This window comes from Equus caballus, chromosome 15 (genome assembly GCF_041296265.1).
Source record: "Equus caballus isolate H_3958 breed thoroughbred chromosome 15, TB-T2T, whole genome shotgun sequence".
NCBI classification, from domain to species: Eukaryota; Metazoa; Chordata; class Mammalia; order Perissodactyla; family Equidae; genus Equus; species Equus caballus.
Window position 1 is genome coordinate 52308496 of NC_091698.1, and position 21853 is coordinate 52330348.

At 38.4% G+C, this 21853-nt stretch overlaps 1 protein-coding gene across 6 annotated transcripts in view; it reads left to right on the plus strand.

Annotated features, from left to right (window-relative positions):
- The window catches only part of RAB1A (RAB1A, member RAS oncogene family), a 126847-nt gene that overhangs the window by 21868 nt on the left and 83126 nt on the right, over positions 1-21853 (plus strand). The window lies entirely within an intron of this gene.

The window sequence follows — 21853 nt, forward strand, 5'->3', positions numbered from 1 at the left end:
AGGCTTTGTTAAGCATTACAGATATTTTAAGATGTTTTGTTTTTCCTTTTTCTCCAAAGCTCCCCAGTACATAGTTGTGTATTTTTAGTTGTGGGTTCTAGTTGTGGCATGTGGGACGCTGCCTCCGCCTGGCCAGATGAGCGATGCCATGTCCGTGCCCAGGTTCGAACCAGCAAAACCCTGGGCTGCCGAGGTGGAGTGCGCGAACTTAACTACCCGGCCACGGGACCGGCCCCAGCATTACAGATATTTTAATAAATTTTGAGGACCTCAAGGAAAAGAGTTTACTAGAGACTTGCTAGTGTCAACTTTGTACAGCTTGAAAGTGTCATCTATTACTCATTTAGCAAGCATGGAATGAGATCACAAAGCATGTTACAGCACGACACTATTCCTGCAAATGAATACTAGTCCATTTACTGGAGATTAAGATGAGTCAATGGTCTAAATAAACACTAAAGAAAATAATAAAGTCTCATTCTTAGTAGGGACAGGAGCTACTATTCATTGAGCAACTCTGTTCTACCACACTATACTAAGCCCTTTCAATGTATTATCTAATTTAACTACCATCTGACAATAATCCTATGGGGTGAGTGCTATTATCACTGTTTTACAGGTAAGAGAACTGAGACTAAGAGAGGTTAAAGTCACCTACCTAAAGTCCCACAGCTGGTAGGAACGTCAGACTTCAAACCAAGTCTGTGTGATTCGAAGTCTGAGTTTTTTCTATGATAAAATACTCTTTTTTTATTCTGTGTTTCTTTTTGGTTTTAATTAATAGTTAATTACATAAATAACACACGAATTCATTCTTATTTTAAAATACAGAGCATTGCAGATGTACTTCATGTCCCTTTTTATGCTCATAATTCTTCCAAGTTCCCTCTCACCTTCCCCAGAAGTAATATTACTTTACATTTTGGTGGATCCTTAAAGATCATTTCAGCAATATCCATTAGAGGGGCCAGCCCTGTGGCCGAGCGGTTAAGTTCGCGCACTCTGCTCCGGAGACCTAGGGTTTCACCAGTTTGGATCCTGGATGCAGACATGGCACCGCTCATCTAAGCCATGCTGAGGCGGCATCCCACATAGCACAAGCAGAAGGACCCACAACTAGAATATACAACTATAGACTGGGGGCCTCTGGGGAAAAGAATAAAAAAAAAAGATTGACAACAGTTGTTAGCTCAGGTGCCAATCTTAAAAAGAAAAAAATATCCATTAGATACACAAGAAAAGATATTCCACATCATTAGTCATTATGGAAATGCAAATTAAAACCACAATTAGATATGGATACACACCAATTAGAATATTAGAATGATTAAATAAAAAATAGTGACAGCACCAAATGCTGGGAAGGATGCAGAAACTGGATCTCTCATACACTGATGGTCAGAACATAAAATGATGCACTCGGTCTGGAAAATGGTCTGCCAATTTCCTATAAAACTAAATATACACTTACCATACAATCCAACAGTCATACACTTGAGCATTTACTCCAGGGCAATGAAAATATACATTCACGCAGAAACCTACACTGAAATGTTCACAGCAGTTTTATTTTGGGCTAAAAACTAGAAACAACCCAAAAGTCCTTCAGTGAGTGAATGGCTGAACAAAGTGTGGTATATCCATACAGTAGAACACTACACAGCAACAAAAAGAAACAAACTTTCCATATACTCAACAACAACTTGAATGGATCTCAAGAGAATTATGCTGAGTGAAAAAAAATTTTTAAAGGGTTATATACTGTTTAATTTCATTTATATAACATTCTAGAAATGTCAAAATTATAGAGGTAGAGAATGGATCAGAGGTTGCCAGGTGTCAGGGATGGGGTAGGGGAGCAGGATGGGTATGATTCTAGCATGAGAGTTTGTGATGATCAATCAGTTCCATATCTGGATTGTGGTGGTGGTTACATAAATCTGCATATGTGATGAAACTGCATAGAAGTACACACACACACACACAAATGAGTACACATAAATCTGGTGAGGAGGCCAGCCCAGTGACCAAGTGGTTAAGTCTGCACACTCTGCTTCAGCAGCCAAGAGTTCATCTGTTTTGGTCCTGGGCACAGACCTACACACTGCTCGTCAGGCCATGCTGTGGTGGCATCCCACATAGAACTAGAATGACTTACAACTAGGATATACAACTACGAACTGGGGCTTTGGAGAGAAAAAAAAAAAAGAGGTTGATTGGCAACAGATGTTAGCTCAGAGCCACTCTTCCTACCAAAAAACATTTTTAAAAAAAACACCGAAAACCGGTGAGATCTAGGGGGCCAGCCTGGTGGTGTGCTGGTTAAGTTTGGCATGCTCCGCTTCAGTGGCCCAGGCTCATGGGTTCACATCCTGGGCATGGACCTACATCACTCATCAAGCCATGCTGTGGCAGCCATCCAGAGATAAAATAGAGGAAGACTGGCGCAGATGTTAGCTGAGGGCGAACGTTCCTCACCAAAAAAACCCCCAAACTGGTGCTATCTGAATAAGGTTGCAGACTGCATCAGTCACTTTCCTGGTTCTGATATTGAACTCTACTTACATATTATCACTGGTGGAAACTGGATCGAGGATCCATAGGACCTCTTTATACTATTCTTTTTGCAACTTCCTGTTTATCCACAATTATTTAATACTTCAAAAGTCAAGTACAAAAAATATCCATTACCTACATACATGTTCCTGTGTAAAATTTCTAGTGTTGATTTTTGTACATATGTGTCTTTTCCATAAATAGTATCATCCTGAAGGTGTCATTCTGTAAGCTTGATTGCTCACTCAACATTCTGTTTTTGAAATTCATCCAAATTAATACACAGAGACCTAGTTCTTGTAACTACTGCATAGGATTCTATTATATGAATATGTCACATTATATTTATCCCCTCCTCAATTTATGAACATTTAAATTTTTGTCCTATTTTTGTGTATTGCAAAGTTTGCTGTGATGAATATCTTTGTACCTGACTTGTGCACGTTGCAAGAGTTTTTCTAGCATGGTATTTCCCATACTTAGAGATAATAAAAATACTAGCTGTCAATATTTGTTGAGCACTGGCTATAATATTATTATAATCAGTGAGGAAACTGAGAAGTTAACTAACTTGCCAGAAGTCACACAGCCAGTAAGAGGCAGAGCCAGAGTTCAAACCTATCTGTCCAGCTCCGACACTGTATTCTCACCCTCTGCAGTGGCTGCTGCCGCCTGCAGCGTTCAGTTAAAACCTTCTGGTCTTTTTCCCCGCGTGTTTATCCAGCTGTCCTCAATCTGTGCTTCGAGAGTTAATCTTGCAACCTAAAACGGTGTTTTTAAACTTATTCTGGTTAATTAAATCTTCTTGAATCGGGACCGTAATTCCAGCATGTTGAGATTAAGATTTATTTTAAGTACAAGAACTTTTAGAGCATTCCCTGTTAAGTGTTTCTGCCCAAAATGTTGAACCTGAATCTAATTGGGCTTCCAGAGGTAACCTCCACTTAGAGGAAATACAAAAGATAGAGGAAATAGTTAAATGACACCGCAGGGAAGCAAACTGACACATCCATAATGTAGACTAGTCTATAGGACAATTAACAGTTTTTGCAACAAATCAATGTCATGAGAAAAGTGTGTGAGTGCATGTGTGGGGGGGAATTCTCTAAATTTCTCTACGAGAAACTTAAGAGATACAACAACGAATTATAATGTGTAAACCTTATTTGTACCCAAATTTGAATAAATCAACTAAAAAAAGGACATTTTTGAGATGATTGGGGAAATAGGATTATGGGGACTAAATGGTATACCAAGGATACCAAGGGATTATTGCTAATTTTGTTAAGTGCTAAAAAGGCATTGTGATTATGCAAAAAAAGTACATTTAAAAAATATTTTAAAATATTACATATATAAATAAATATGTATATTTCAAAATAGATTTTTTAAAAGAGATTCTTAACAAAGTGTCTGCAAGTGAAATGATATGATGTGTGGAATTTGCTTTAGAATACTCTGGGGAAAAAAAGTGATAGATTCAGCAAATGGGGTAAAATCTTGATAACTGAATCTGGGAGATAAGTATATAGAAGTTCATTGTACTTTTCTATCTAATTTTTAATATGTTTAACAAATTTTATAATAAACTTTAAAGTGTTTTTATTATAAAAGTAAGGCAAACCATGATGGGGAAAGGTAGAAGTTTAGAAAAGAGAAAAAATAGAGCTGATAACTCACTACCCAGAGACGACAACTGACAAAATTTAGGTGCGTTTTCTTCTAGTATTTTTCTATGTATCCTTTGATTTGATTTTCATAATTAAGATTAAAATCTCTATATAATATTGTGTTCCACTTTTCCACTTTATATATATCAGCATTTTTTAATATTATTGTGAATCTTCTTAAGCATGATATTTACCATTGGCATAATAGTTCCTCGAGTAGCTATACTCAGCCTGCATTTGATGCCTCTCTGTGCTCCTGGATCATTCTATTAAGAAGTCTAATAAGGCATTTATTCTATATTATCTACTTGGTACATAGTAGATACTTAATAAATATTTATGCAAATTAAATGAAAAAATTGATAGTTTTTTGGATTGTTCAATTAGCTGTGCGCAATGGCCCATGTTACTTTATTTTGCCAATCAAAATATCATGAAAGACCATGTTGGATTCCTTCTTTGAATTGGCGTTTCTCTGGTCTTTCAGTCTATTAATCCAATCAAAAATTAAATTGACTTTTCTTAATACTCTTCTACTGGTTCTTATTGCCCACCACCTCCTCTCAGAAGAACTCACCAAGCATTCATGTAGAAATCTATCCTAAAATTGTACTGGGGATCAACACCAAACTTGCTTGTCTGGCAGCAAACTGGTCTTCCGTGAATCTTCCTCAAGAGTGCCACAACATTTTAACTAATGTGAAACATTAATCTTTCCCATAACTGAGTATACATATGGTTACGGGATGCCTGTCTGCCGTGACCTGGAGCCAGGTAGGGGCTAGGCACAAAGCAGCATCTAATTTGCTTTGAGGTAAAGGATTTATAATGTGACAAAAAGCAGACACCAAAGAAAGATTGCTTGTATCCCAGAACAATAATAAATTAGCTATGGGAGAATAAAATTGTCAAAGCAAAATCAAAGAACAATTCAAAGAATTAATTATTAGCATGCTTTTTTTTTTCTTTTTTGAGGAAGACCAGCCCTGAGCTAACATCTGCCGCCAATCCTCCTCTTTCTGCTGAGGAAGACTGGCCCTGAGCTAACATCCATGCCCATCCTCCTCTACCTTATATGTGGGATGCCGGACACAGCTGTGCCATGTCCGAACCTGGGATCTGAACCAGCGAACCCCAGGCCGCTGAAGCAGAACGTGCGCACTTAACCGCTGCGTCACCGGGCCAGCCCCTTAGCATGCTATTTTATTTGTGTACAAGGAGGATAAACAGACAGGTTGATTCTAAGAAAAACAAGAACAGGATTTATTTAAGGAAAATGAGAAAAAGTCAAGAAAAAAATACGGTTTAGGACAAATGAGCTTTGTTTTCCTTTTCTTAGGTCAGTGCTGATTAGAGGCAACTAGCAACAACCTGAGTTGTTTATGGATTCTCTAGAAAACCTTGAGAGGTTAGCTGTGGAATATTCGTGATGGGCTGGCTCAGTGTGATGTCTGCCTATGTCCCTTGTTAGCACCTTCTGTTCATCTTAGTTAGGCCTGGTCTGCCCATCAAAATTTCTCCAGGGCTTACAGGTCAGAAGTATAAACGGTTCTCTTCAAATAGGACATAGCACTGAAGAGTGACCAAGTTAAAATTTTATAAGAGGCTTTTCTCTAACAAGTAATTGGCTTAATAAAATTAAATTAAGCTGGCTTAATCAGAATATGGAATTAGTTGACTGTTACAATGGAAAAGTGTAAGGGGTAAACTTCAACATGGTGTGATCAGAGACTCAAATAACGGCATCAGCACTCAATTTCTCTTTCTCCATCTCTTGGTTATGTCCACCGGGTTCGCTTTGTCTCAGGCAGGCTTTTACCTTGAGGTGATAAGATGATGTCAGAAGTTCTCCATCCTATATCATTCTGGGTTCAAAAGTAGAAAAGAAGTCTTTTCTCATGACTCATTATAATTAGGCAAATTTGGTCAAATGACATCCCCTGAACCAATCACTGTGACCAGGGGAACGGTATTCCAATACTTGGCTGGTCCTGGTCACACTCTCAACCCCTGATGGAAGGAAGATACCCACTTGCTGCTCGAGGACTGAGAACAGGAAGCATCTGTAACAGGAAACCAGAATGCAGCTACCAAAAGAAGTGGAAACGGATGCTTATTGGACAACCAAACAGCCCCAGGAGGCAACCCTAGTGCAACAGTTACATGTATCAGTTAGGACTTGTTCTAACACAAACAACAAAAAAACCTAACTCTAATTGTCTTTAAAAAAAATAAGAAAGGAATTTATTGGCTCCTATTCAAAAACTTACACAGGATTTGTTTTAATTAGGTATAGTAAGACACATAGACACGGAAATGATTGTCAAGAAGGAAGTTTATGCTCTCAGATCCCTAGAAACAGGGGGCACGGCATGCCATGCAGGGCCACATGGGGAAGGACCGAGGCTGGTCAGGAGGCAGGAAGGGGCAAGAGGGGAGAGGATGGCCCAGAGGCTTTATTAAAGTTTTCATAGGAAGGAGTGGGCGAGGCAGGGTAAGGATGCTGAGTAAGTTTAGGATCGGATAGTTTGATTAATTTCAGTAGGCTCTGGTCTATGGGGGTGGTCTCTAGTTGCCTGGTACTTGGTCCTGGTGTGATTTAGGGCAGGGGGGACTGTTGGCTTGGTGGGTGAGAGTTTGATAAAGGAGATGATTTGGGATGTGGGCTCTGGATTGGTTAGTTGTATATCAAAGGCATGCTCTGGGTGTGCGTGTTCCAGGAGGAGCAGAGGGAAGTCATTTGCTATCTCTAGTAATTAGCTAGCCCTGGGAGAAGCAGTCTCTCCAGGATCAAAGCCCCAAATGCCAGAGCATCAAGAATACAGAAAATAAGAAGGTATAGTCAACACAGCTCCCATAACTGAAAAGCCCAGGGAAATAAATTTTCCAGCATAGCTAGATATGACCCATATGAGGTTATCTCAGCATTGAGCTCAGGCTCCACCTGGTGGCTCCTGGCAGTTCCAGACTCCATCGTTCCCTCCTCCACCTCCCAGCCCGTGATGCCTAAAGGACAGCAGCAGCTCTCTTCTACATCCTTTCTGCTTCAAGTCCTGAAGAAAAGAAGGAGCTTCTTTCCTCCAAAAGCCAAACAAAGATCCTGGTCCTCATTCTTATTGGCCAGGTTTGGACCAATCACTGTGGCCAAGCGGATGGGAATCGCTTGTTGACTTAGGAAGAACCCCTAGTGCTCTAACCACATAGATAGAGAAAGAGGAGAGGTGGCTCTCCACGGGCACTCTGGCGTGCTGTTTTCCCAGAAGAATGGGAATGGATGCTGGGAAACCTAAGCAGCAGCCGTCCACTACACAATGAATGTCAGATATGTTTATCTCGGGGTAGCTAGTACCTTGTCATTATTGCTGACTTGTTTTATATAACTTTTGTTAACTTCTATATAATTTCATCCAGTGACATTTGCTATCAAGAATTGTAGTATTTAAAAATGTCTCAAATACTCAAAAGTTGAGAACCACTCTCCTATAGTTAAAGTTGATTAATTGGTAGAGTTGATCTCCCAACTACCCCTCACCATCCTGCCCACATACATCTTTTAATACTGTCTACATATGTCTAGTCTTTTGGTATTTCATTTGTTCTTCAAGATTTCTCAAATCACTGTCAGCAGTTCTGTGATCATGTCTGCAAAATCCTTTATTGCATTACAATGCAGTTTCTCTTGACATTTGAATTCTGCTATCATAGGCTTCAATTTAATCTTTAAGGTATTTATTTTACCAACAACCATCCATTCATTGCAAATAATGTAGCAGCTACAAGACTTGAGGGGCATACAGATGGATCCCCATCTCCAGCTCCCAGGGAATGTTCTGATGGGTTTAACCCAATCAGGGTAATTCCATCACCCTTATAACAGTCATTGGTTGAGGTAACCTAAACACAAGCCAGTTGCATGGGACTGGCTAACCACTGGAATTGGGTCAGGAATGGCCCAGTGAGAGAAAAAAATTTTGTTTGATGATTTAAAAAATCCTATTTCTTTCTTCCTCTGGTTGGTGTTTTGTCTCTACTTTCATTGAATTTACAGTGTAGTTTAGAGATGAGATAAAAGATATGAAAGGTTAAGTAATTGCCCCTGACATGCCCTCTGAAGGGTTCTCGCCCGCCCCTGGGGCTGCCTGCCCTGCTCCCATGTCAGTTTAGATGGTGCTCATGGAGGAAACCTCCAGTAACTATGGGAGACTAATTTTTTCTCAATTCCAATACCAATATATTTGAGCAATGCATTGATACGTCTGTCTTCAGGAGCTCATACAGCAGTATGTGTGTGTGTAGCTATATAGCTATATCTTTGTTAGTCATTTTAGTATTGTGGATCTAAGAAAAATCATAATAATTTATTTTCATTAGCAATGTTGGAGGTTTTGACTCTATAGATAGAACTTTAGGAAATAATTAAGAATGCGTGCAAAGATTTAGCAGCTAAAGATGCTCTTTAAATTGTTTTCAGAAACATTTTATAAATGATTTCTAACAACGTTGCAAAAAGCATCTTTAGTAGTTAAATCTTTTTGTACATAATTATTTCCTTAAGATGTAAATTCCCAGAAGCAGAATTGCATTATATGCACATCTTTAAGGCCTTTGCTCCGGACTACAAGCGCCTGAGCCTTCTAATTCATTTTCTTGCCTCTGGTTTCTCTCTCCCTCCTTTCTGTCTTGTGTTGGTAAACTTCTCTCTGTAAAACACCGTGCTCATCATTTTGCTTTCTTGCTGGGGCCCGGTTCCTTAACTTGCCATGTGAGGACTTTCACAGTCTGACTCTGCCCCAGATTTCTAGTCTTTTCTGCTACCATTCCCCTGTATAAAAAATCTTCCATTTTAATTAAATTCATCTACTCCCTGCCCCCCGTTATGCCTGTAATTTCCTGTCTTTGCACTTGTGTTCATGCTGTTCCCACCTCCTGTAAGAAAGCAGGTGGGAACTGTGTAATAAAGGAAATGTCAGAATCAGGAATGAGTAATTCAGTTTGTCACAACCCTCCATAAACCTTTCTCCCACCTACTTTTCTCCATTCCACCCAAACTGTTGAGTTGTCCTGGCTTTGGTGCTAAAAATACCCAAGTGTATGTGCTGAGCCCTCCCCCATCCCTTCCCGTTCAGCCCTCCGCCTCCTCAGAGCTGAGGGCTGTTCCACCTGCCGCCTGGTGTTCCCACCTCTCTTCCTCTCTCAGGTCAATGGCTGGGCTCAGCCTCCTTGTCGAAGCAGCCCTCACTTGTTCACTTCCATCTCCACCAGACTCATTGCTCCTCTGCCCTCCCTCTGTAGCTCTCCATCTCTGGGTTCTGCCTTTTGCTGGGTGTTTCTAATCGCCCCTGTTTCTGCTTTTACCATTCTCTCTCTTTTTTTGGTCTGCTTTTCTTCTTTCATTATGTTTCCCATCTCTTAGGTGGAGCCCTCTGAGTTCCTGCGTGAAGAGACAGGCCTTCACTGTGCCGAGAGCATGCTTTCTGTCATTTTCAATAATTGTCTTCTCAGAGCCCATCAAAGCAGACCATGCTTTTCCATCCTTCTAGGCTCTTTTCGTTATTGCTTTCCTTCCTTCTCGCTCCTTCCTTATGGATTCTACAGCTGTCTCTGATGCTTGAATGCCCTGGCCTCAGAATAACAAAGACTCAAACCTCAGTGACAGAGTTCTCATCCAACAAGGTGAACTGAGCGGATGACATAAATTAACTATGTGCAAAAGTTTTAAAGAGAGAAAAAACATTACTTGCTTCATAAGATATTTTCAGTCTCAGCTTTGGTTTCTAGAACACATTATCAAAGAAAGCATACAGAAATTCTTGAGTGTTATTAGACCCAGGGCTAACTGATTTAAATAAGCTTAAAAGAAAAAGGCTTACATAAAGCACAGCCAAATTGTTCACAACTCTGGAATTGCAGCAATTGCTAATGGTAAAGGGAGATTTAGAAATAAAAAGACATAATTTGGCTTTAGAATTTAGGTCCAATTAAAGGAGACAAATACGTAATTCTCAGACAGCATAGACAAATGGGTTTTAAAAATGATTTCCTTGGGGGTCAGACCTGTGGCACAGTGGTTAAGTGCTCATGTTCCACTTCAGCAGCCCGGGGTTCACTGATTCAGATCCCGGGTGCGGACATGGCACCACTTGTCAAGCCATGCTGTGGTAGGCGTCCCACATATAAAGTAGAGGAAGATGGGCATGGGTGTTAGCTCAGAGCCAGTCTTCCTCAGCAAAAAGAGGAGGATTGGCAGTAGTTAGCTCAGGGCTAATCTTCCTCAAATAATAATAATAGTAATAATAATTTCCTTAACTTTACTTGACTGTCTGAGGTTCTTATTCCCATTAAGAAACCAATTTGAAGGTAAAACAAGTGAGAAACATTAGTCTTTTTTATACATGATAGGTTTTTCAAAGGATGGATTCAAATGATGGAAATCTACTATGTTCCTTTAACTAGAATCATTTTTCATATTATATCAATTTGTAATAATTTAAATTTATATATGTATATCTAATAAAACAATTCTCTTTTTATTGGTTTCTATGCTCTTTGTTCACGGAGTTCTACCTGAATTGAAAAAGACTTTGAAATCAATACAGTATAAGACTTAAAAAGACATAAAAACATGATTTGGTGAGAAAAAGAAAAAGGGAGGAGAGAAAATGATCAAGGAGAAAAATACCATAATTAATATTTTCAACATTCTCATTGTTCAAATATCTTACAGGATTAAATAATTTTTCAGATCTTCTCATAGTCTTGTAGATAAGGCTACCTGCAAGCACTATTATCTTGGTTATTTTGAATTATAATTTCATCAATATCCTTTTAGAAATTTGTAACTCAATTCTTTTTTTAAAACAGCTTTTTTAAGATATATAATTTGCATACTGTACAATTCACCCTTGCAAAATGTACACTTCAATGGCTTTTCAGTATATTCACAGAGTTGTGCAACCTTCATCACAATTAATTTTAGAATATAATTCCTTAAAGAAATTCTATATCCCCTAGCTATCACCCCCAATTCCCCCATTCCCCCAGGTCTAGGCGACTACTAATATACTTTTTGTCTCTATAGATTTGCTTCTTCTGGACATTTCGTATAAACAGAATCATACATTATATGGCCCTTTGTGAATGGCTTCTTTCGCTTAGCATATTTTCAGGGTTCATCCATGTTGTAGCATGTATCAGTACTTCATTTCTTTTTATTGCTGAATAATATTCCACTGTATGGGTATATCACATTTTGCTTATCCATTCATCAGTTAATGAAAATTTGAGCCATTTTGACTTTTTGACTATTACGAATAATGTTGCTATGAGCATTCATGTACAAGTTTTTGTACGTATGTATAAGTTGTGCAAATGTATTTTTATTCTCATTTTTATTAGGTAAATACCTAGGAGTAGAATTGCTGGATCCATAGTGACTCCAGTAGAACCTTTTAAAGAACAGTTTAAAGACTGTTTTCCAAAGCAGCTGTACCCTTTTACTTTCCCACAAGTCCAGTTGCTCCACATCCTTGCTAACATTTGTTGTTATCTGTCTTCTTGATTACAGCCATCCTGTGATGTTGAGCATCTTTTCATGTGTTTATCAGCCATTTGTGTATTTTCTCTAGAGAACCATCTATTCAGATCCCTTGCTCGTTTTTAACTGGGTGATGTGTTTCATTAAGTTGCAACAGTTCTTTATATATTCTAGATACAAGTCCCTTTCTCAATTTTATCTTTTGTTGCTTGTGCTTTAGATGTCACATTTAAGAAACTATTGCCTCATACAAGGTCATGAAGAGTTAAGCCCACGTTTTCTTCTGAGAGTTTTATAGTTTTAGCTCTTACACTTAGATCTTTGATCCATTTGAGTTAATTTTTTTATATGATTTGTGGTAAGGAATGAACTTTATTCTTTTGTGTGTGGATATCCAATAGTCCCAGCATCATTTGCTGAAAAGATTATTCTTTCTCCATTGAATTATGTTAGCACCTGTGTGGAAAATCAATTGACCATAAATGTGAGGCTTTATTTCTGGACTCTCAATTATATTCCGTTGATCTACATTTCTATCTTATTCCAGTACCACACTGTCTTGATTATTGTGGCTTTGTAGTAAGTCTTGAAGTTGGAAAGTGTGGGTCCTCCTCCAAAACTGCTTTGCTTTTTCAAGACTGTTTTAGCTAGTCTGGGTCCCTTGAACTTGCATATGAATTTCAGGATCAGTTTGTCAATTTCTGCAAAGAATCAAGCTAGGATTTCAATAGCGATTGTGTTAAGTCTGTAGATCAATTTGAAGAAGATTGACCTCTTAAGAATATTAAGCCTTCTGATCCATGGCTATGGGATGCCTTTCCATTTATTAAGTGTTCTTTAACTTCTTTTAACAATGTTTTGTAGTTTCCAGAGCATAGCTTTTGCACTTTGCATAGATTCTGTATTTGTGAATTCTCCTATTCACTAACATTTATTTGTGACTCCAAAATCAATACCCGTAGGACTTTTGCAGTCATTTATCGACATGCACAGAGTGGCATAAAGTTTGAATTGCTTGATGCACACCTTCCCAGCTGAAGTCAAACAAGCCTATGTTCTGCCTTCCTTTTTCAGCTCTTATACTGTAAACAAGTGTCTTTTTCATGGTCTATTTAGTGCCACATTTTCCACATTTTTTGTGCTTTTTGCTTCTGATTTCACTGTTTAAAATGGCCCCCAAGCATAGTGCTGAAGTGCTGTTTGGTGTTCCTGAGCACAGAAAGCTGTATGTGACTTTTTGGAAAACTACATGTGTTAGATAAGCTTCATTCAGGCACGAGTTATAGTGCTATTGGTTCTGAGTTCAATGCTAATGAATCAACAATATTTATTAAATCAGGTGTCTTTACACAGAAACACACATAGGCAAGGTCATGTATTGACCAGCTGATGAAAATGCTGTAACCAGAGACTCACAGAAACTTAACCCTGGATTTCCTCTAGGAGCAATGGTTCAGTATATGCTAATTCAGTGTTCATGGTGACTTATGGAACAAAACTGCTGTGAATAACAAGAATTGACTGTATTTTATTTTTTGATGCTATTGTAGATGAAATTGTTTTCTTGATTTCATTTTGGTTTTCTCATTGTTAAAGTATAGAAATATATTTGATTTTTGTATGTTGATCTTGTATCATACAACCTTGCTGAACTTGTTTACTGCTCCTAATAATTTTTTAGTGGATTTCTTAGGATTTTCTATAGACAAGAGTATATTATCTACAAATAGAGATGGTTTTACTTCTTCCTTTCCAACTTAGATGCATTTTATTTTATTTTATTGTCTAATTGCCCTGACTACAACCTCCAGTACAATGCTGAATAGAAGTGGTGAGAGAAGACATCATTGTCTTGTTCCTGATCTTAGGGGAAAGCATTCAGTTTTTCACCATTAAGTGTGATGTTAGTTGTGGAATTTTTGTAGATATCCTTTATCAAGTTCAGGAATTTCCATTCTATTCCTAGTTTTTGAGTGTTTTTATAATGAATGTGTTCAATTTTGTGAAATGCTACTTCTTGCATCTATTAAGATGATCATGTGGTTTTTGTTCCTTATTCTATTGATATGGTGTATTATATTAATTGATTTTTGGATGTTAATTCAATCTTGCATTCCTGGGATAAACCTCCTTTAGTCCTGGTGTATAATCCTTTCTATATATTGCTGAATTTGATTTGCTAGTATTTTGTTGAGGATTTTTGCAGATATGTTCATAAGAGATATTGATCTGTAGCTTTCTTTCTTGTGATGTCTTTGGTTTCCATATCAAGGTAATATTGGCCTCACAGGATGAATTGGGAAGTGTTTCCTTCTCTTCCACTTTTTGGAAGAGTTTTTAAGAATTTGTGCTAATTCTTTAAATGTTTGGTAGAATTCACTCATGAAGCCATCAGGGCTTGGGATTTTCTTTGTGGGTAGTTTTTTGGCTACTAATTTAATCTCTTTACTATTTATAAGTCTATTGCCTTTTTTATTTCTTCTGGAGTCAGTTTCGGTCATTCGTGTCTTTTCTAGGAATTTGTTGATTTCATCTATTTAATTTATCAGCATTCAGTTCATAGTATTCCCTTATAATCCTTTTTATTTCTGTAAGAATAGTGGTGTCTTTTTTCATCTCTAATTTTAGTAATTTAAGTCTTCTCTCTCTTTTTAAAAAAATATTTTATTGAGGTAAGATTGGCTTACATACAACATTGTGTAAATTTCAGGTGCACAGTATTAACATTTCAGCTTCTATATAGACTGTACCATGTTCACCATCAACAGTTTAGTTTTTAACCAATAAGTCTTCTCTCTGTTTTCTTGGTCAATCCAGCTAAAACTTTGTTAATTTTGTTAATATTTTGCAAAAAAAGCAACTTTTGGTTTTGTTGATTTTTTCTATTGTTTTTCTAATTTCTATTTCACTAATTTCCATTTTAATCTTTATTATTTCCTTCTTTCTTTTTGCTTTTGGTTTAGTTTGCTCTCCTTTTTCCAGTGTCTTAAGATAATGGTTTAGGTTATTGATTTGAGACCTTTCTTCTTTTTTATTTTTATTTATTTATTTATTTTTTGAGGAAGATTAGCATTGAGCTAACTACTGCCAATCCTCTTTTTGCTGAGGAAGACTGGCCCTGAGCTAACATCCATGCCCATCTTCCTCTACTTTATACGTGGGACGCCTACCACTGCATGGCATCCCAAGCGGTCATGTCCACACCCAGGATCCGAACTGGCAAACCCCAGGCTGCCAAAGCAGAATGTGCACACTTAACCGCTGCACCACTGGGCCGGCCCCTCTTCTTTTTTAATATAGAGTATTTAGAGGCATAAATTTCCCTCTAATCACTACTTCAACTGAATCACACACATTTTGGTATGTTGTATCTTCATTTTCATTTATCTCAAAGTATTTTCTAATTTCCTTTGTGATTTCTTCTTTGACGTATTGGTTATTTAGGAATATGTAGTTTAATTTCTGCATATTTGTGAGCTTCCCAAATTTCTTTCTGTTGTTGATTTCCAGCTTCATTCCCTTGCGCCTAGAGAATTTATTTTGTATTATTTATATCCTTTTAAATGTACTGAGATGTGTTTTATGGTCCAGCATATGGTCTATTGTGGAGAATTCTCCATATGAACTTGAGAAGAATTATATTCTGCTGTTTTAGGTAGGGTCTTAGATCTAGTTGGTTTTTAGTGTTTTCAAGTTTTCTATTTCCTTGTTGGTCTTCTGCTTCATTGTTCTTTTCATTATTGAAAGTGGGGCTTTGAAGTAGCCAATCATTATTTTTGAGCTATTTCTCCTTTCATTTCTGTCAGTTTTGCTTCATGTATTTTGAGGTTCTGTCATTGCGTGCACATAAGTTTATAATAATTGTCATAAATTCCTGGTGAATTATCCCTCTTATCATTATAAAATATTTCTGTTTATCTCTAGTAACCTTTTTTGTTTTAAAGTCTATTTTATCTGATATTAGTATACACTCCAGCTTCTCATTTGTATCTTTAAATCTAAAGTTGTATTAGCATATAGTTTCAAAAAAAAAACATCTGGTCTGACAATGTCTGACTTTTGATTAAATTATTTAATTCATTCACTCCTAATGTTATAATTGACATATTTGGATTTACATCTGCCATTTTACCTTTTTTTGTTTTTCTTGCCAAAGCCCCAGTACAGAGTTGTATATCCTAGCTGTAAGTCATTCTGGTTCTTCTATGTGGGATACTGCCACAGCACAGCTTGATGAGCTGTGTGTAGGTCTGAGCCCAGGATCCGAACTGGCAAACCCCAGGCTGTCAAAGCAGAGTGTGTGAACTTAACCACTCAGCCATGGAGCTGGCCCCCATTTTACCTTTTGTTTTCTAAATATCTTATGTCTTTTTGCTCCTCTAATGCTCTTTTACTGATTTCTTTTGCATTAGTGAATATTTTCTAGTGTAATATTTTAATTCTTTTAATTATTTTTAAATATTTTTTTGAGTTATTTTCTTAATGATTGCTCTAGGGCTCACCATACACATCTTACCTTACCAGAATTGACTTCAGGCTTATACTAACGCAATTCCAGTGAGATAAAGAAACATTACTCCTATATATTTCCATTCTCTCCTCTCATTTTTGTATTATCATTGTTATATATATTATGTCTATATAAGATACAAACTCAGAATGTTACCAAGCAAGGGCTCACCACTCAATGCACATAGAGAGCCAATTATTACAGCATCAGCCTTTGGGGAAAGAAAAGTAGCTTTATTTCTGAGATTGATCTGCAAGGAGACAGGAAGCATATACTCTCAGATCTGTCTCCCTGATCCAGAGCTTGGGGAAAAATTTATGGGATGAAGGACAGAGTGGTCTAAAGTGTGGAGAGAGATGATTGGAGGAAAGGAGAAGTGACGTAACTGATTATCTGTGCAAGAGTAGTCAAGCTTCATGGCTCTTCATAGAATGCATGTTCACAAAATGGTGGTGTTAGCATGATCCAAGGGTGGAATTCTCAGCCCTTTGATGTCAAAAAGGTCACTTATTGGGCATTTGAACAGGCCCAGTTGATGGGTTGGTGGTCTCAACTGACCTGAACTGGACAAGGGGTCCAAGTTCCTGAAAAACCACTCTCAATTACTCTGTTGATAAGATGGGGTCAGTTGATCTGGTCCTAGAGGGCACATGGTTACAAGAATACATTGTCATAACTATTACTTTATATAATTTTATGTCTAGTAAGGAAGCCAAGTGAAGAAAGGAGAGCAAGTACATATTTTATAGAATTTGTTATATTAACCTTCTTATTTACCATTCCTGATCTCTTCACTAGTTCCTGTGGATGAGAATTACCGTCTGGTGTACTTTCCTTACTCCATAAAGGTTTGCTCCCACTATCTCCTTTGTGCCACTATCATCAAATATAATACATTTCTACATGTTATAGGCTGAACAATACAATTATAGACACATTATTTTATAGAATGGCTTTAAAATAATTTAAGAGGAGAAGTATACTCTCCTTAACTATTTTTTAAAAAGTATACTTTTTAAAAAAGTTACATAATTAGATAATTACCTTTACTCATTTTTTCATGTGGATTTCAATTACTCCCTGGAGTCACTTGCTTTCAGCCTAGGGAACTTCCTTTAGTATGTCTTGTAAGGTAAGTCCACTAACAATGAATTCTGTCAGGTTTGTTTATGAGAGAATGGCTTTATTTTGCCTTCATTTTTGAAAGACAGTTTTGCTGGATCTTAGATTCTTGATTGACACTTCCAGAACTTTGAATATGTCATTCTACTGCCTTTGACCTCCATTGTTTCAGATGCGAAGTCAGTTGTTAGTCTTATTTTGCTTCCTTTGTTCATGACTAGTTGTTTTTCTTTTGCTGCTTTCAAGATTTTCTCTTTTTCTTTGTTTTTCAGCATTTTTACTATGAGGTGTCTATATGTGGATCTCTTTGAGTTTATCATACTTAGAGTTTATTGAGTTTTCTGAACATGTGGATTACTGTTTTTCATCAAATTTGGGAAGTTTTCAATCATTATTTCTTTGAATATTTATTCTGGTCCTTTCTGTCTCCTCTTTTTCTGCTACTCCCATTACACATATGTCAGTGTGCTTACTGATGTCTCACATTTTTCTGTGGCTCTTTTCACTTGCCTTCATTTTTCTCTCTCTGTCGTTTGGATTATAAAATCTCTATTAATCTATTTTCAAGTTTGTTGATTCTTTCTTATGCCAGTTGAAATAAAATCAGTTCCTTTGGAGAGAACTTTGAACTCTCTGCTCTTATAGGTTGCTTCCTCCCAGGCGATATCTCTGAGCCATTGCTCTGGAGCTGGGGATGGAAATGACGTTTAACTGCTTTACAAACAGGATGCTGGATAGGGATGGTAGCCTCTGGTATTCTTGTCTTGCTACTTCTGATATGTAACCTCCATCCTACAAGTGAGCTGGGGCAAGGGCAACTGGGACCCCAGTATTCTCAGTCAGCTGTGCCAGGGGTAGAGCCTCCAACAAATGAGTAAGAGACGAGTAGAGGAAGGGACTCTTCAATTTCTTGGCTACATTCATCAAGAATTTAGCCTCAGCAACTCAGAGATGGAGATGAGAGATGCTGGTGGCGCTTCCTTTTGAGATACTTTATCCTTTGACTAGGCACTAAGGAGAAAGAAAGCCCTGCCTTCTTGGGCAAATCTGCCTGGAGTGGAGCTTTGATCAAGCTGAGCTGGAGAAGAGAGAGAGGGAGCAGGTTGTGGCTTAAGTGCCTTAGACTCTTGCTGTTCATACTGAAATTGAGTAGATTTCCTTGAATAACTATTTCTTCATTTGCTGTATAAACTTAGGACAATTTTCAGAGCCTTTAAGTGGGTGTTTTTAGTAATTTTCACCAGTGATGATTATTTCACTGGGGACTGGATTCGTGGAGCACCTCATGCTGCCATTCTGGAAGTAGAATCCCTTAAATTTTAGTTTTTACAAATAATCTTAGGATAATTAAAGTAACTGAAGTTATTTGGAGAAATAGTTCTTATTTGTAAATGAATAACTCTCTATTACCTGCTCAATTCTTCAACAAAAAATTCTATTGGCTAGATTAACAAGCATACCAACTAAACAATGTATTCTTTTAAAAGCCATGGTTCACTACATTTATATTCACAAACCCCACACACAAACACATATTTCTCCTTTTTTAAGTGGACTTAAACAGATATTTAAACGTAAAGGCAGTGATGATTATAAAATACAATTAAACTCTAAGTTAAGGCTTTATATTTGTTTTAAAACCCATATTCATAGGTAGTTGTGTCCAAATAAAACCTTCGTCTACCAGATTTAGTTCATCTGCCCAGGATCTATGTTATTTATCCTGTACCAACAATTCTTTTGTATTGGATTATATGAAATAGTAGCAACAACAATCATTTTGCTTTAAAGCATTATTAGTTCTTTTCTTAGGTTTTGGTCTTTATTTTGATGATTTAGCTTTTAGTAACACAAGCATGTGCAAAAGAAGGGACAGAGCATTTCTTTGTAAACTTAGAAAACCTCAGACTGTACTAATTCTTATCTTCTTGAAAGTTGGCCAGCAATAATAATTCAGGACATCCTAAATATGGGAAAACACCAAAACATACTTGACCCCTCCCCCTATTCAAAACATACAACATGTTAAAGTAGGGATGGCAGGATTTATTGATGGACAGAATGTGGGATGTGAGAGAAGACAGAAGGATGACTCAATGGCTTTGGGCCTGAGCAACTGGAGGGATGCAGTTGCCATTAAATGAAGCATGCAATTCTGCAGGGAGAGCAAGTTTTGGAGTGTGGGAGTTTCTCAGCCATATATTAGTAATTCAAATGTTCAGGCTAGTGTCTTAATCACAACTTCACACTCACACCTGATTGGAGCCTTCTCCCCTTCTCTCAGCTCTGGCCCACTTTAGGCTGGGAGGACAACAGTGGGGGAGAGGGCATGGTCAGCTTCTGGATCTCTTTCCCACTGTGGTTCTCCTCCTCTTCCCCAGATCTCACAGGTTGTCTCCAGCTCCTCTTCTGGGATAGGAAGGGACAGAAAGATCTCACTGACAGGCACCTGATGAAGGTGACCTCTGGGGGAGGCGGATCCCCAGGGCTAGCCCTTCCTATCATGGGGTCCTTCCTTCAGTCCCTCAAAGATTCCTGAGCCGGGCCTTTTGATGACAGCTCCCTGGACCCTTGAAATGCCCCTCCTCTGACTACCATTTTTGGCCACTCTCTTTCATCTTTCAGACCATTTCTCTGTAGGGTTCTCATGGCCTCTTCAGGACTCAAATTTGGTCTATAAGAAGCACCTATGCTTTGCCCTGGCCCCAGAGAGAGTGTAGTCCACATCCAGCACAGCCCTCTGTGCTCTGCCACCACCTGCTGCCTTGGCCCAGAGGATTTTTTTCAGAACTAGATTTGGCACTCACCTCTGTTCCACACAAACTCCAAGGAGCCCAGGTCAAAATGTCCTAGGTGTTCTCTTGAAGTACCCTCTGTTGTTTGGCTAATAGGAGAGGACACACACACCAGAAAGCAAAACAAAACAAAAACCTGACAATACCAAGTGTTAGCAAAAACGGTGGAATAATTGGAATTATCATATACTGCTGGTGGGAGGGACTCTTTAGAAAACCTTAGACAGTTTCTACGTAAAGTGACCTGGCAATTCCATGTTTAGTTATATATCCGCCACATACCTACAATCAACAGAAGACATACAGAGGGAGGGTCATAGCAGTATACAAGTCATAAACTGAAAACAACCCAAAAGCCCATCAGCAAAAGAATGGATAAACAGTGGTTGTATATTTTAAAGATGGAATTAAAAAAAAGCAATGAACTACTGTTACATGCAATACCGGTAAATTTCACAAACAGACATAAGTCGAAGAAGCAAAATACAAAAGAGTAGATACTGTTTGATTCCATTCACATGATGTTCAAGAACAGACAAAACTAATGCCATTAGAATTCAGGATGGTGCAGTAAGTAGTGACTAGGGGGTGGTCAAGAGGAAGATTTCTGGGTTGCTGGAATATTCTATTTCTTAATCTGAATGATGGTGAAGTTTTATAATGTAATATGTTTATACATTCCCAAAATTTCACCTAGCCGTACAGTTAAGATTTGTGTATTTTATAACATTTCACTAAGAAATAAAAATATTTATGGAGAAATTTGTGTTCTCCCAACTATTCATGCATCATATTTTCATCATTTGATAACACGAGCCCGGGATTATTTATAAAGGGTGCTTTAGTTCTGAGGACATTCTGAGGCAAAAACCCGTGGCAGAGACATTTCGCAAAGTGAAAGTGTTATGTCTGAGTGGAAACAGCCCTCTCTCTTGGCTGCCTATGGCTGCCATTTTCACTGCCCGCTCCGGGTTCCACTAAGCCCGAAGCTGGGCTTCCACGGCTTCTACCAAAATGTGCCAGCAGGGGTCAGCCCTGCGCAAAACCCACAGCTTGAGCCTTCCGTGCGTCGGAGCTTTCTTCCCAGTTCAGTCAAGTCGTCCCAGCCTTTCAGTTCTCTCACTTCACATCTCCAGCTACACACTCCTCTAGTCTGTCCCCACCACCCACTCACATGATCATAACGTGGACCAGAAACTTCCCTGCCCTCCTCACTCGTTCAAACACACTCTCCTATCCTTCTGCTTTCTCAAGCAACCCTCCGGCAACACTCTATTCACTGTGGCAAGCCCTTCAGTCCCGAGACCTGCTGTTTTCTCTCCATCCTGCAGTGCCCTCCTCTCTTCACTGACCCCTCATCCAGTCCTGACATCATCGGTCATCAGCGTAATCACTTTTGCAAACACCTTCAATTCTTCCACTATGCCAAACTCAGCTTTTAACTCATTAATGATTTCTCATTGCACTTGAGGTAGGATACAAAACTCAGCAGAGGGCACCCGAGGCCCTGCATGCCCCAGCCCTGAGCTGGGACCTCTCTCACCCTGACTCACTGACCGCACCCTCTGCCTTCAAGACACAATTTAAAATCATACCTGTATTCGTGTACTTGCTTGTTGACTGTTTGTCTTTGACTTGAGACTGTGCACCCGACAAAGGCAGTGGC